This window comes from Schistocerca cancellata, chromosome 9 (genome assembly GCF_023864275.1).
Source record: "Schistocerca cancellata isolate TAMUIC-IGC-003103 chromosome 9, iqSchCanc2.1, whole genome shotgun sequence".
Lineage (NCBI taxonomy): Eukaryota > Metazoa > Arthropoda > Insecta > Orthoptera > Acrididae > Schistocerca > Schistocerca cancellata.
In genome coordinates, this window is record NC_064634.1 from 99,748,323 (window position 1) to 99,765,418 (window position 17,096).

Here is a 17,096-nt window from a genome sequence, read left to right on the forward strand (position 1 = left end):
TACTAGATAAAATATGAAACTCGCTTTCTGATTTTCTACTTTAAGGAATTAAACTGTTCGAGGAAAGAATTACATAACACTGAGATTTGCTGAAACCAGTGCTCCACAACAGCTAGGCTTCACAATGATGCTACTAGTCTAGAGGCGTGGGTCCGTGAAGTTAATAGACTAGAGGTGGTGTGCATTTTATAAGCTACCGGAGACAGTTAATGAGTAACACCCCCATGCAGGAATTCTGCAGAGGTACGCATTTGCACAGATGGGACACACGGACTGGTAACTACGATTCTGAGCAGACGACATTACTGGTGTTGGATGACATGAGACAAGGATTCCCATGTGGCTTTCTCATACCAAAGACCTGACACTATTCTTTGACTACGTGAAAACTGAGGTTGGAATCATTTTACCGAAAGTTTTCATATGAGAAACTTTTCTTTAACGAGTGGACGATTTCAACGGGAGCTCCGAAAATGACGAAAATGCACATGGCACGTAAACAAGGCCTGGAGGTAACATAAATATTAAAGTAAGAGGCCGAGAGAAACAAGCTAAGGCATACAAGATCCCCACGGCATTATTGTGGGAGCGAGATGCTTCTGCACTTCAAATTATGCTCCCTGCTGAAATAACAAATTTAAAGCGTGATTCTCGTACAGTAGAGTTTGTAACCCACTTTCTGGAGAACAGTGACCATAATACGCACTGCTGGCCGAATTGTTATTCACTGCAAGCCTGACTGAAGACGAATTATGCAAATCGAAAGAGTGCATCACACTTTCAAATGTACATTAACGAGCCAAAGAAACTGGTACACCAGCCTAATGTCATGTAGGGCCCCCGCGAGATGCAGAAGTGCCACAACACGACGTCGCATGGACTCGACTAATGTCTGACATAGTGCTGGAGGGTACTGACGCGATGAAAACTGCAAGGCTGTCCATAAATCCGTAAGAGTACGCGGGGGTGGAGATCTCTTCAGAACAGCACATTGCAAGGCATCCCAGACATTCTCAATAAAGTTCATGTCTGGAGAGTTTGATGGCCAGCAGAAGCGTTTAAACACAGAGGAGTGTTCTGCAACCACTCTGTAGCAATTCTGGACGTGTTCGGTTTCGCATTGTCCTGCTGGAATTGTCCAACTCTGTCAGAATGCACAATGGACATGGATGCAAGTGATCAGACAGGATGCTTACGTATGTGTCACCTGTCAGAGTCGTATCTAGACTTATCAGGGATCGCATATCACTCCAACTGCAAATGTCGCACACCATTACAGAGCCCCACCAGCTTGAAGAGTCTCTTGCTGACATACAATGTCGATGGACCCGTGAGGTATTCTCCATACGTCCATCTGCTCACTACAATTTGAAACAAGACTCGCCCAACCAGGCAAATGTTTCCAGTTGTCAACACTCCATTGTCGGTGTTGATGGGCCCAGGTGAGGAGTACACATTTGTGTCGTGCAGTCATCGAGGCTATACGAGTGAGCCTTCGGCTCCGAAAGCCGATATTGATGATGTTTCGTTGAATGGTTTGCATGCTGGCGCTTGTTGATGGCCCAGCATTGCAATCTGCAGTAATTTTGAGAAGGGCTACACTTCTGTGACGTGGAACTGTTCTCTCCAGTCGCCATTGGTCCCGTTCTTGCAGGATCCTTTTCCGTCCTCTGATCTTGATAACCTGCCATTATAGCAGCAGTATCCGATCTAACATCTGCGCCAGCCATCTTTATATCTTATATAGCCTTTGCAGACCGCAGCGCCATGTTCTGCCTGTTTACATATCTCTGTATTTGAATACGCAACCAAGATGGCCGCCGAGTCAGATCATGTATTTTCTTCGCCCGCTAAAAGAACTTATTTAAGAGGAAATAGCGTCAAATTAAAATTTTCTTGGTTTTGTATTCTTGCTGTAGTGTCCGTTCGTGTCACACAACTGAATATTAGCGTCCCAGCAGTGCTTGTTCTTGAAAAAACTTGTTCTTTAGCTGAAGTCCCGATAATGGCGACATAACCCGAAATTTTGCGTGACATAAACACAAAAAATTCGATTTAAGTTTTCTTGATAGTGCAAATTCGTTTAAAAAAGACAGCTACTAGTTTCATCAGTGTCTATTGCCGCAATAAAAAATGTAATTAAAAGTTTCTAAATAGTATTTAACTAACACATTTCGTATTGTTTACTAATTAGATAGATGCGATCTAGGCCTAAATTTTCCGAGTTATAAACGTTTAAAAACCTGACCAAACACGTCTGATAACGTAAATTCTCTAAAAGCAAATTAATTACAAATTCATTCTTCTGTCATTGTATCTCTAAATCAGTACAAAAGTAACAACCACCGCACGTAAGACATTTGTGTTGTCTTTTCTTTACTCACAGCCAATCTCACGTCCTTGACAAAATTAAAACGTTCTTTAAACTTAATTATTCTTTCGAAACTGACCATGAGTGAGAAATGTGGGAGCTGTTATAGGGATTTGTTGCCAATCTTGTAGGACATATTTTCACTGGGGTTGGGGGGGGGGGGGGGGGAATGCAATGGGGAGAATGTTGGAAGAACAGAAGCGGCTCTCTCCTGGAACTGCAGAGTGTGCATTAGGAACATTTTGATTGGGGAAGAGGTAAGGAAAATCTGTGCCCTTCAGTCACAGTTGGAGGAAGCAAGGAAGGAACTCATGAGGATCAATGGAGATAGGGGGGAAAGGCAAACTCTTATTGCAGAACTACATCAAGGGGTAGTGGATCACACATTTATATAAGAAAAGAAACACAATTCAAATCAAGACATGACATTAGTACAGTAAGTGAAGACAAAACACTGAAATATCAGCTGTTGAATTAACAGGGCTTGATATCACCAAGAAATTAATTATTTTGTGTGTGTAAAGATCTCCCAGTGGTAGTGTGGACACTTTTTTTTAATAAGTTAACAGAAGTTCTAGATAAAGTCTCAGTATAAAGGTCAACATAATTCTGTATAGGGACATTAACATCAACACTAATATCATAAATGAGTCCAGCAGCAGCTTCATAAACATCCTTCAAAGTTTTGGCATGTCCCTGTTGGTCAGTAGTGCAACAAGGGTTACTACAATGACTTCATCAGTAATTGACTATGTGGCCACAAATATGGACAGGGAAAAATGTGATATAGCTGTCAAAGATCTCAGACTATCAGACCATTGCTGTCAAATAACAACAGTAAAATCAGGCATCGAATCATTCCCTAAACTACATGCGTACAAACGACATCTATCAGAAATCAAAATAAAAGATTTTTCAAAAGAACTAGAAAAACAAAACAGGGATGAAGTTTATAAGGAAATCAATGTGAATAAGAAATTCTCTAAATTCTCCACATTGTTTAAACTGAACTTTGAAAAGGCACTTCCAAAAGTATGCATGTCTGTATCAACATCTCACAAAAGCAGATGGATAACAGCAGGTATTAAGAAGTCCTCCCAAACACTTAAACACCTAAGTTCCACAAAAAAAGATTCGCAATGATCCAGAACTCTTAAATTTCTATCATAGACACAAAAAGATCTATATGAAGGTGCTGATTGCTGCAAAAAGTCATTTAATGACAAAATAACATATAATGCAGAGAATAAAAGCAAAGCCGTCTGGGATGTTATAAGAAAGGAAATGGGGAGAGGCAAACAAATGCAGAATAACATGCTGCTAAGGGAGAAGGATAAGGTAATAAATGATTCACAACACATAGCGAACTATGTAAACGAGCATTTTTCAACTATTGCAGAGAAGTTACAGCAAAAATTCCCCCAAACAAATATAACATCTGTAAATATTGTTGCACTAAATACAATGATGTTACTTCCAACCACAGAGAATGAAGTCAATAAAACTGCTCGAAAATTTAAAAAATAAAGAGTCAGTAGGCTTAGACAAAGTACCAATGTGTGTACTGAAACAATTCATAGGGATTATACAAGGCCCCTTAACCAATATAATAAATGAATCCTTCACATCAGGGACATTTCCAGAGCAGTTAAAACAGGCAAGAGTTGTACCTTTGCTTAAGAAAGGTGATGCAGAATGCATAGAAAATTACTGGCCCATTTCCCTGCTGTCAGCATTCTCAAAAATAATAGAAGCAATTATGAAAGACAGATTAATGAATTACCTGAATAAATACAATCTTTTAAGTGAATCACAGTTTGGTTTCCGAAGTAGCAAAAATACAGTCAGCCATAGTAGAATTCACAAAAGTTGTACTTGATGCTCTTGATAAAGATGAGTGTGTCAAGGGGTATTTTTGGATCTTTCTAAGGCATTTGATACAGTCGACCACAAGATGCTATCAAATAAATTAGAAGCATTATGAATAAGAGGGGTAGCTAATGACTCGTTTCGATCATACCTAACAGATACGGTACAAAGAGTAGAGATAACACATACTTCAAATACATCTAAACATTTAGTAAAACACTTATCAGAAACAAAATGCATTAATATAGGGGTTCCGCAAGGTAGCATATTAGAACCAATACTGTTCCTGATGTACATCAATGACTTTCCCAGTAGTGTTACTCATAGTGAAAAAATTCTCTTCACTGATGACAGCAATACTATAGTCACTGAGAAAATAAAAGAACTTCTTTCCGAGAAAGCAAATGAAACTCTCAAGGAAGTTTATGATTGGTCAGTAAGCAACAAAGTGACATTGAACATAAAGAAAACTAATGCCATGAATTTCAGCTTGAAGAGAAAAAATGACAATGTTAAATTAAATGTAGATGGCACCTCTATAGACGGTGTAACAAATGCAAAATTGCTTCTCAGTTGAAGTGGTGTGGACCCATGAAGGTACTTGCAAACAGAATGTGATCAGCATGTTATGCCCTTAGAATCCTATTATCATTGTGTAACATGCAGTGTCTTTTAGTTACATGTTATTCATAAGTACACTCAGTTCTTAGCTATGGCATTCGTTTTTGGGGAACAAATGCACAAAATATGAACACAATTGTCAAACTCCAGAAAAGAGCCAAAGAATAATAGCCAAAAATACTAGTCGAGCTCATTGTAAAGATCTACTCAAAACACTGGGGTTTTAATTGCTCCATGTGAATACATTTACCAGTCAGTTGTACACATCAAAAATAACGTTGGTAATTACTGCACAAACATCTATGTCCATGACCATGCCACAGGAGATAGACTCAACTTACATTTACCAAGAAAAAATAAACATAAAACTCAAAACAGCATTTTCTACCAAGGAATAAAAGTGTACAATAAATTACCAAAAGAGGTTAAAGATATTGTAAAAATTCACTTATTTAAAAAGGCAACTATTAAGTATGTTATGCAATACATTTTATACATTGAAGGATTACTTAGCTAAAACAGAGTAGGGGTTTGATAAAAAAAAAATGTTATACAATAAAACTGTACAATAAATTACCAAAAGAGATTAAAGATATTGCAAAAATTCACTTATTTAAAAAGGCAACTATTAAGTATGTTATGCAATACATTTTATACATTGAAGGATTACTTAGCTAAAACAGAGTAGGGGTTTGATAAAAAAATGTTATACAAACGAATAATAATAATGATTATAAAATATCCAACATTCCACATAACATCTTCACTTTGTGGGGTCGATGGGTCGTATCGACCATGATTAAAACCATTTTTGGACTCTTATTGCTCTGCCGAGCCTCCATGTTAGTTTTTAGTTCTCTTCTGTATCTCAAGCAGTGTACACACATATGACTTACTGCGAAATATATCTCCATGTGGAATTTAATGGGGATAGTTACTGCATTCGACCGATAATCGTACCCTGTTCCCATACTGGTGCCCCCAAAGTTTCTATGTCTTCTGCGACTTCCACGCCAGGTGTTGTAAATCAACAGGTTTTACGCACGATGCCATGGCTAGCTTATCCAAAGCTTTGTTCGAAGATTTGGAGACCCAACTACGACAACCAGGCCACTCATATCCTCTGCCAACGGTCAGCTCTCCACTAATAGACAGTGATTCGCGATCTCGAATCAAGTTAACCTCAAACTTTGTTGTTCCACAACAGTCGAGTGCTACACCATTAACTCAAATAATGGTCTCAGGTTTCGTGTTGCCAGACTGTGCTCACCAACATGGGAAGTGTGAAGTGAATAATATTCAGAACTGTGTACCTACTGCTCGATTGTATAATGCTCAAAGTGATCTACATTCGCTCATGTACTTTGACTCTCAACAGGCTGCAACATTGGTTACAGTCATGCCGTGTGCAACACCAACATTTGTGCAAAAGGCACACGCTATCAACCGCTATGAAATGAACCTAGTCCAGTTTTGCCTCACCCACAAACTAACGATGGACATTTTCATGTAACAAATTCCCCTTGCTCACCCACCAGACCTGTTGTTCAGTTTTTCGACCATGTGGGCTCGAGCACATCTTATGGCGCTTCACCTTCCAGGAACGTTTTACCGCAACAGTGTGATCTTCAGCAAGTTTCACCGGTAATTTATAGTCCGACCACACGGGATGAGTTCTCGATGTGCACAGAAAACTCACACTGTTGTCACACAAAGTACCAACCCCCCCCCCCCCCCAACGCGCACGGAGGGGCCCTGATTCAGACCGTTTGGTCCCTCACCTCTCCCACAGTTCCACCCGTGTCTACAACGCTGGCCTTCTGCGTCATTTCCAGGGTGGACAATTTCAAATCTCCGGTCCAGTTTATGGGACCAAAAATGTGTGAAATCTTACCTGATTTAACTGCTAAGGTCATCCGCCCCTACGCTTACACACTAATTAACCTAAATTATCCTAAGGACAAACACACACACCCATGCCGGAGGGAGGACTCGAACCTCCACCGGGACTAGCTGCACAGGCCATGGCTGCAGCGCCTTAGACCGCTCGGCTAATCCTGCATGGCAGTATACGGGACTGCCACTCACATTGTGCAACTGCACACTCCCACAGTACTGACTGTGCCAGCAGCATCATGTTTTCGCGACATGTGAAGAACAATGAAACATGCCATTGCTTCAGATGTACTTGCCAATAACACACCTATGCCTATGGTGCCGGGCTGCAGTATGGCCCCTCCTACCACGGACCAGCAGGCCTTCCAAGATGCACCGAAGCCGCCTTCACCCCCCCCCCCCCCCCATGGCCGTCTTCTGAAGCTGCCCCCTTTATATGAGAACAACCCCGTATCATGGTTTATGCTTGTGGAGCATCTGTTCGAGTTACATCATGTGTCCGACGACAATTCTAAATTCCTATGTCTCGTCACGCACCTCCATGATCACTCGGACTTAATTTATGTACTACTCCTCTAGCCACCACCTCCACTGAAGTACGAATTCACAAAGAAAACAATATTGGACCAACTCGCCTGCTCACCACAAGAAATAATCATCAAGATCTTGTACGAGGAGCACCTGGGGGACCGAACTCCATCACAACTGTGGCACCGCCTTCAATTACTTCTGAGTGAACATACGATGCCAGACGTTACTCTGTGGGTGGTATTGTCCACCAAGTTACCTACCGACCTACAGATTCACCTGCTACCACACTCCTTCAAGTCAATTGGCTCTCGTCTTCGCATTGCAGACCAGCTGTATGCATTGCTACGACAACACCAACCAGCACACCATTCACCACTGGTTGGCCTAACTGCTCCTGTTTACCGGCCGTCTGTGGGCAGCGGCAGAGCACGCTTCACCTCCGCTCTGTCTACACTGCCTGGCAGTATCCGCTCACTCTCTCCTCCGTCCAAGCACTCAAGAATCTTCCACGCACCATACATGCCAGTATACATCCCAGAACAAATCAATGAGGACAAGCCTACTCTGCTGCCACAGTCACCGCCACCACCACATCTGGCTCATCCATATTGTTGGTACCATAAGTTTTTCGGTGATGATGCCATGAAGTGTCGATTACCTTGCCAGCACCCAAACGCCGACCACAGGATCTAGAAGACGCCAAGTCCTGAGGGGAACCTCACAGATGTCCTCACACATTGCACTTTGTCCACTCGTCCACCCGCCCGAGCGGTCGTTTATACGTGTCTGACATTTCGTCATGGCTCGTCTTCCTAGTTGACACAGGTGCTGACGTGCCTATCATACCCACATCATTGGCTCCTCCCGCCTTTTCACCAATGAGGTCACTTCTACGAGCTGTCGACATATCAATGTTACAAACCTCAGGCTCTGTCAAAGTTATGGTGGACCTATCTCCTTCTTTGTGTTTTCCGTGGACTTTCTACATTGCTGACATCGATGAACCATTTCTTGGCATGGATTTTTTGGCACACTACAAACTCTCTCCGAACGTGGTTCAGGGCTCAGTGCTACATCATCCCACTAACACTCAGATACTGTGCTCCCGCACTTATGTTCCATGTTCTGTTTCTCTTGCGACATGTGAGTTAGCACACGAGTGCTCCGCACTAACGGGTGACATTGTGACCTTTGTCACTAACCTACTGTCAGAATATGACTTGGCAGCACAACTCCGCCGGGAAAACGACGAGCTGAAACAACAAATAGCACACACAATGAGCTTGTCGTGGATCGTACCTCGCTGCTGAAACTGCAGTCCACAGTGCCACCACCTAATCGTTTTTCTCCAGCAGACACTAGCTAGGACACTCAGCAGGTTAGTCCAAAAACATCAATTGTGTGTGACAATTCACGTCCGGTAGACTCTGCACCCCCGACGAGCTCGCCACGTTAATTGCCATGTGTTTCAAATAGTGCTTCTAATGACACTTGCATGGACAATATGACCACGCCCACTGCACAGGCAGCCGCCCCGCGTGTTGATAAACATTCCCTCTCTTTCGCACGCCAGCCATGTGACTCGGCGGCCATCACTGTTCCCCATGCGACGCCAACGCCTTTCTCGCCTGCGCCGGTTACCCAAGACAAGGCTGACAACAGACAGTCACTGCGCGCCCAAACCCGCTCCATGCTGTGCATGCAGCCGACCTCTCCAAACAAGCGCACGCCGCGCTCACGTAATAGGCATTTGACTTTCATGCTGCGTTTTTCCACTCGCGCTAACGGTTACGCCTCGTTGCGCCCCACTCGTCCACAAACTTCACGTCAGGACATTGCTCAGTCTCATGTGCAGTTCTCAGTCTTTCCATCACTGACGGAATGACACACAAGATAGTTACCACTGCCGGCTGTCCTATTAGGCTCAAGGCGAGATGCCTCAACCCCATTAAGTTGCGCACAGCCTGGCAGCAAATCAACGAACTTTTGGAGGCAGGTATACTGCAACCATCGGACAGCAACTGGTCTTCACTAATTCACCTCGTCGCCATACACGATGGTTCTTTCCAAATGTGCAGCGACTACAGATGCTTAAATGCTCGTACCGTTGTGGACAATTACCCAGTGCTGAACATAAACGATTTCACCTCATATGTAATCAGGCGCCCCGATCTTCATTGTCGTTGACTGTAAATGTGCCTATCAATAGATTCCCGTAGCACCAGAAGACATTCCAAAGACAGCTATTATCACACTGCTCAGTTTGTTCCAATGCAACTTCATGCTGTTTGGCCTGATAACCGCTGCACAAACATGGCAACGTTTCATCAACTCAATCTTACGACAGTTCGAGTTTTGCTTTGCATATCTGGGTGACATACTCATTTTCAGCAGCTTAGCTGAGGAACACGAAAATCATTTATCCAAAGTCCTCCAGACCTTGAACTCCAACAGCGCCAACATCAACAAGGACAAATTCAAATTGCGCAAGTCTTCTGTTACATTTTTCGGTTACACCATCTCCACAGATGGAATACAGCCTCCTAAATCTCGTGTGCAGACCATCATGTCACTGCCGCCTCCGGCTACTTAGAAGGAACTCCGATGTTTCTTGAGAACAATAAATTACTACCACTGTGCAGGTTCCGCTGACAGACTCACTGTCGGGCAAACAGACTTCAGGCCTAATCCAGTTCGCTGGACTGAACCTATGCTGAAGGCCTTCAAGGCTCTAAAAACTTCCTTAGCTCACGGCGTGACACTCGCCCATCCCGACCCGTTGGCCGAGTTATTCATCACTACGGACTCCATCAACATCATGGTGGGGGCAGTACTACAGCAATGCAAAAGCGACATGGTGTCTCGCCATCATTTCTGTCTACAGCTGAGAAGAAATAGTCCGCTTTTGATAGGAAACTTCTGGCGGTCTATGAAGCCATCAAACACTTTCACCCTGACATCGAGGGCCGTTCTTTCCTCATCCTTACTGATGACAAACCACTAGTAGACGCTTTCTGCAACCCTCCCTCGAGGACCCATCCCCTCATAATTTCCGCCACTTTGATTTAGTCTCTCAATTCACAACAGCCGCTCGCTACATCAAAGGCACAGAAAACATCCTTGCTGATTTTTTCTCACGTATCAGCACTGCCTCACGCATCATCGACTTATCCAACCTGGCCACTCTCCAGGCCTCTGACGAGGAATCTCAAGCTCACCTCGCAAATCCTCTTGTGTTTACCAAAGCCAAGTTCCCCGGTGTTTTGGACGAGGTATGGTGTGATTCTTCTACCAGCACCCTGCGGCCGTTGCTCCCACCCATATTGCGCCGGCAAGTCTTCGACACCTTGGATAACCTTGCTCACTCTGGCATCTGCACCACCACACAGCTCGTATTTGAGCGTTTCATTTGGAAAAATATTAAACGGGACTGTCAGACCTGGGCATGCAGCTGCGTTTCCTGCCAATGCAACAAAATCGGCTGCCATACCTCCCCTCCACTAGGCAAGTTCGACATTCTGCAAGTTAAGATTTTGTCATGTACATACCGACCTTATCGGTTCACTACCACCGTCGGAGGGCCACAGGTTTATATTGTCCACAATCGACCGCATGTTTCGTGGGGTGGAAGCTGCTCCTTTACCCAACATCACCGCTGAAACCTTGGCTAAGGGTTTTGTCTCCTCATGGATTGCCAGGTTCGATTCCCAGACCACCATCACCACCGACCAAGGTCAGCAGTTTGAGTCTGCCCTGTTCACCATTTTATGTAACATCTGCAGCGTTAAAAAAATTCATAGAACAGCCTACCAGCCGCAAAGCAACGGATTCGTTGAACAGTCGCACTGCACCCTCAAAACTGCCCTCAGGTGCCATGTCTGCCTCTGGTCTGAGGCGCTTCCATGGGTGCTACTCGGTCTCGGTTCTACCTTTAAACCAGACTTACAGGGAACCATCTCTGAATTCGTTTTTGGGGAGAACCCAGTCCTACCAGGGGAACTTATCCTGCCTCAAGCACTCGAGGATTTTGCCCCCTCACCGCGTTTCATTAGTCACATGCACACTCACTTCAGACATGCACAACTACACCCGCCTATCAGCCATTCCCTGCCAGACACTTATGTGCCACCCACACTCAACACTTGCTCCTACGTTATGCTCAGGGATGATTCCATTAGACACCCCTGCAATCACCCTACCTCGGGCCCTTTAAAGTACTCCAGCGGGGTGAGACAATGTTCGACATTATGGTTAAGGGTCGTCCTCAAACTGTTTCATTACACAAGCTCAACCCTGCTTTCATGGACTCTGACGCCCCTCTACCATCTCAGTCGGACCCTCCTGACTGCTTTTCCACTATGGAGCCTGAAAATACTTTGTCTCATCCCACGGCACTGTTTTCTGAAACCCATGATTCATTGTTGCCATTTGCAGGTTTTCCAGGTATGTCGCCATCCACCCCATGTTCAGGTTTCGCCCCCACTTCACTGACTGCGGAAACTCGCTCTCCCACATACAACCTGTGCTGCAATGTGCCACCACACCCCGTGGACGACGTGTCGATCGCCAACTTCAATGATCGTGTGCTTGTGCTCCTAACAGACACCGTGGCCTCGCCCTCCAATGTGCAGTTAAATGTCAGTGTAGTGCATAGCCTGTCCCTCCACAGCGAGTGCGACCTGTCAGAAATTCGCGCGTTTATCTCCTCAGACTGCTCGAACTGCATTCGGGGCAGGCACACCTGCACCATGCCACAGGCCGTTCCACACGACTGCTCTCAGGGCGACTGACGCATCGTCAGCCCCTGCTGCTTGACTGACTACGAGGTGGACCTGCCACCAATCACTCTGCCTCTGCGCACCGCATCGACTGATATGGAAATCCCGGTTGTGCCCCTGCTGCCTCGCATGACTACTACCGACGCTGACATGACCTCCACTCAGTTGGTACTGCCTACTGGTGGCGGGGGGGGGGGGCTGTGTGGCGTCGATAGGTCGTATCGACCATGTTGAACACCATCTTTGGACTCTTATTGCTCTGCCGAGCCTCCATGTTAGTTTTTAGTTCTGTTCTGTATCTCGAGCTGTGTACACGTTTATGACTAATTACGAAATATATCTCTATGTGGAATTTAATGGGGATAGTTATTGCATTCGACTGATAACCGTGTCCCATTCCCATAACTTTATGTTTTTTTCCTTCTTTTTTCCTTCCTAGAAATACATTCCCCCTTTGCCTTGCTTAGCACAATTCTAACTCCTTCTTCCTCCTTCTGAGCTCAACATCTCACTCATTATGGAGGAATGCTGACTCAGTTTTTCAGGATAGCAAATGGGAAGTTGTGGTACAGAAAATGGCCCAGAGAACACCAGTGTGTGTGTGTGTGTGTGTGTGTGTGTGTGTGTGTGTGTGTGTGTGTGTGTTATGAAGCAATGTGTGTATGGTGTGTGCAGTGACTGATAGTAAGATATGAGTGAACAGTGTGGCATTACATTATTTAATAGTAAGATATGAGTGAACAGTGTGGCATTACATTATTTAATAAGTTATTTGTAAAAAAAAAGTATTATATACCAGGAGTAAATCTAATGATTTCTCTAACTAGAAGTCTGTAAATATATGTGTATACGAATTAGCTTATTTTAAATTGATCTAAATTTGTAAACACTTTGATATGTCGTATATCCTTGTAAAAAGAAATATACAGATGAATAAAGCCACTACTACTACTACTACATAACACTTTCTTTGGCGCTTCAGTCTATCTAGCTGGAGGGGAAGCATACTAAGCGTCTTCATAAAACTGTTCTTGCGTTTATGACTTTCGTTAAAGATAATTTGTTTGCCCACCTAATAGTTATAACAAAAGGCATAAATAGAGTGCACCAGTAGACGAGGACCTTATTGCACAGGAAGACAGTTGTTGAAAAGTGCCATCTGAATCAGAAGTCGTGGAAGTTTATTTGACGAAAGACAATCAAGTGGAATGCAGCTGCAAACTGGGTATCGCGACTGCAAAACTCGACTGTAAAACTTGCATTCATAGATATTCGTGCTCATGTGTCGATTCGAGCGTAAAACGGAACATGTGCAGGCATGTACTCAGCGTATGCCAAACGAGTGGCCAGTCGTTCTCAGCCTCTGACGTTCACGAAAAATGACGAAACACATGCCGTAGCAAGCAACTATCTTTCCGCTCTGAACGAATGAGGTGCAACACTTGTGGATGTCAGCAAACATCATACCTGTAGTAAGGATGCTGTGATCGTGAAGGAACGAAAAGACAAAATCGCTTCTAAGCTATTAGGCTTAACCAGCGAGACGTAGATGCTATCGAAAAACATGCAGCTTCCATAAAAGTAACGTTAACTGCTCTTCATTCCGAAACATGATAAGCACTTCATTCCGAAATATGTCAGACGAGAAAAATCATTCCTCATCGAAGACTGTTTTCATCAAAACAGAAAACAGCTATCCTGCACATCCCGTTCGCAAGGCCTAATACAACGGAGAGTCTTTGTTGAATTATCGGACTGAAGCAACAGATGTTTCGCCGGATCACAACACGGTGTCGATGACTTTATTTTGTACACTGTCCATTTTATCATAAACTTTAGTTGTGATAAAACAGCCTGGAGCAGTATTATCAAGTGTTTTCTATTTTATTTCTGTATTATTTACATTATAGTTAGGCATGGATGTTGGCGGGGGGAGGAGGGGGTGTATCTGGGCCAGGCGGCATTTTGGGGAGGGCCAAATTCATATTCTTGAAGGAAAAAACCTTGTTTCACGAAGCGCCTAGCACTCAGCGCACGTTGGTTTATCGGTCATTCATATGATTTTGAAATGCATTCCATTTGGTTTTCGAACATTTTTGAAGACATTGTAAGTTGATTTCTCAACGAATCATGAGTTGCTTTTTGAATGCGAGCATAGTGTATGTGATGTCTCTGCCGAGGGAACCCCTGTCACATCTAGGAATACAAAACATTACCATAGACAAAAAGGGGATGGGACTATACGAGCTGAACCGAATAAACCGAACGTATGAATGCCAATCGCTGTTTGTGTCTATGGCTAAATGGGTGTGCGAATGATCAGCGTTGTTATAATTATTAGTGATAGCGGTAATTCAGACTACCAGGATGGAAATAAACGACTAACAGGAATAACGGTAAGAAAGATTACATATTATCTTCTCGGTGTATTAAACACAATGAAAGCTTGACCTTTTTTTTCCCACATCGCTACACTATCAGTTGTACAGTCCCCGGTTAGCAGCCGCTAGGTTCTGTTCTGGGAATAGCGAGGAAAAACGCATTGTACGAACACGTAAAAACGTCCTACCAGAGAATAAACGAGGGATACCTGTGATTCTGGTGGGGTTAGTGTAATTAACTGGAGGATAAGTTTTGACAATGGCAGGAATAGTTACAGAATTAGAGATGCAAAGATTTACGGTAAATGATAAAGAATTTTTTTTTTCTTTATTGAGTTTCGATTCCCTACTATGGGGGCGGGCTGGCAGCGGCTTAGTATTCTGCTCTTCAGCCTACAGACTTTGTTTTAAAAAGATGAAGATAACAAATAATAAAAACAGGCGATAAAATCGGAGACAAAGTGTAACATGGCGAAAAAATCGTGGAACTTAAAACATAGAACAAAGATATGACGATGCTAATAAAATACATATGAAGCAGACAGGTAAAATAATAGACAATTAAAAAACACGGCGACAGTCTGGTTTCTGTTCTCAGAAGACATAAAATTCACACCCAGCGACAGCATGGTTTCTGTTCGCAACACGGGAAAAGACGAGACAACACTGAACAGTCACTGGAACACTGCACTAAAATATGACATACCACAGCTGAGAGCAGGTGGGGGGAAACTGGACAGATGATGGGAAAATAAAAAAAGGGGGGAAGGTGAGGAAAAGCGAAGGGGTGAAAGGAGCCAATGGAGGATGAGGACCCATAAGAGGGGTGGGGGGTGCTGGGCAGACATGACAGAGAGTGGGGAAGGCAGAGGACGGGAATACAAAAGGACTCGGGGGGGGGGGGGGAGGAAGGGAGGTAGGGAGGGGTAAGGCAAGGAGAAACACAGGATGGAAGGGGGGAAGAGGGAGCCCAGGGAAAGGACGGAGGAAAGGAGGGGGGTGAGGATCAGAGTTGATAGGAGGGATAAATGGAGGGAGAGAGGGCATCATCCGGGAGGGGGACTTGATGGAAGCCACCTTGGGAAAGGAGATGAGGGGTGTAGAGATGGAGGGTAGGGGGGACACAACAGTGAAGGCGTGGCAGGGGGCGGGGATGGGAGAGGAGAGGAGCAACCAGGGGTTGAGGGGGACCATGGCGGTGGGAGGTGTAGAGTATGCAGGTATGTTTGAGGAATAGGAGCAGATGGGGGAAAGGAATGAGGTCATAGAGGATCCGCATGGGGGACAGGAGGCGTATACGGAAGGCGAGGTGGAGTGCATGACACTCAAGGATCTGGAGGTACTCAGAGAATTTGGGGTGGGCAGATATCCAGGCAGGACTGGCATAACAGAGGATGGGACAGATTAAGGATTTGTAGGTGTGAAGGATGGTAGAGGGGTGCAACCCCCATGTCCGGCCAGAGAGGAGTTTGAGAAGTCAGAGGCGGTTGTGGGCTTTGGATTGGATGGAGTGGAGATGAGGGACCCAGGTGAGGTGACAGTCAATGGTGAGGCCAAGGTAGGTGAGGGTGGGCGTGAGGCGGACAGGACAGGTGCAGACGGTAAGGGAGAAATCCAGGAGCTGGAAGGAGCGAGTGTTACGACCTACAATGATTGCGTGGGTCTTGGAAGGATTGATTTTCAGGAGCCACTGGTTACACCATGCGGCAAAAAGGTCAAGGTGATTCTGGAGAAGGAGTTGGGACCGTTGGAGGGTAGGATCTATTGCAAGAGGTGTACTGGAGGGGGGGGGGGGGTTTGGGGCATATCTGCCGTGTACAGGAGGCAGAGGAGAGGGGAGAGGACAGAGCCCTGGGGCACACCTACAGAGGGGTAGAAGGTGTGGGAATTGGCATTATGGATGGTAACATAGGAGGGGCGGCAGGAGAGGAAGGAGGTCATCAGACGGATGTAGTTGACAGGAAAGGTTTGGATTTTAAACAGGAGACCGGGATGCCAGACACGGTCGTAGGCCTTTTCGAGGTTGAGGGAGACAAAAATGGCGGAGCGACGGGAGTTAAGCTGGGGGGAAAGGAGATGAGTGAGGCGGAGGAGTTGGTCATCAGCAGAGAAGGAAGATCGAAAGCCACATTGGATGTTGGGGAGGAGGTGGTTTTGGTGGAGGTGGTGATGGATGCGCCGGATAAGGATGGATTCCAAGAACTTCATGAACACCGATGTGGGACAATGATAAAGAAAAAACACTACAGCTTAAGTAACTGTAAAATTACCAGAATATTACAAGAGCAAAAACTTTTAGTCACTTACTAAAATCACATCCTGCAGTAGAGATACATAAAACAACTGTGCCAAAGGCGTCGTCGTAGTTAAAACATCATCTCCATTTATACAACAGAATTAAGGACAGAGGGTTGATGCGAACACAGCATAGCATCATTACCTCGCCTGTGAACTAGTGTGAAGAGGGTGTGAAAGCCCTAGGGCAGACAGTTTCACCGAGAGAGGGCACTTGTGGTTCTTTTTCAGTTCCGATGCTAAGTTTTAGCTAATGAAGGTGTCTTCCTGTTCAGGCGCATTTTACTTCTGATGAAGGTATATGTAGATATACCGAAACCGTGGACAAGAATTTTAATAAATCTTTATCCTGCA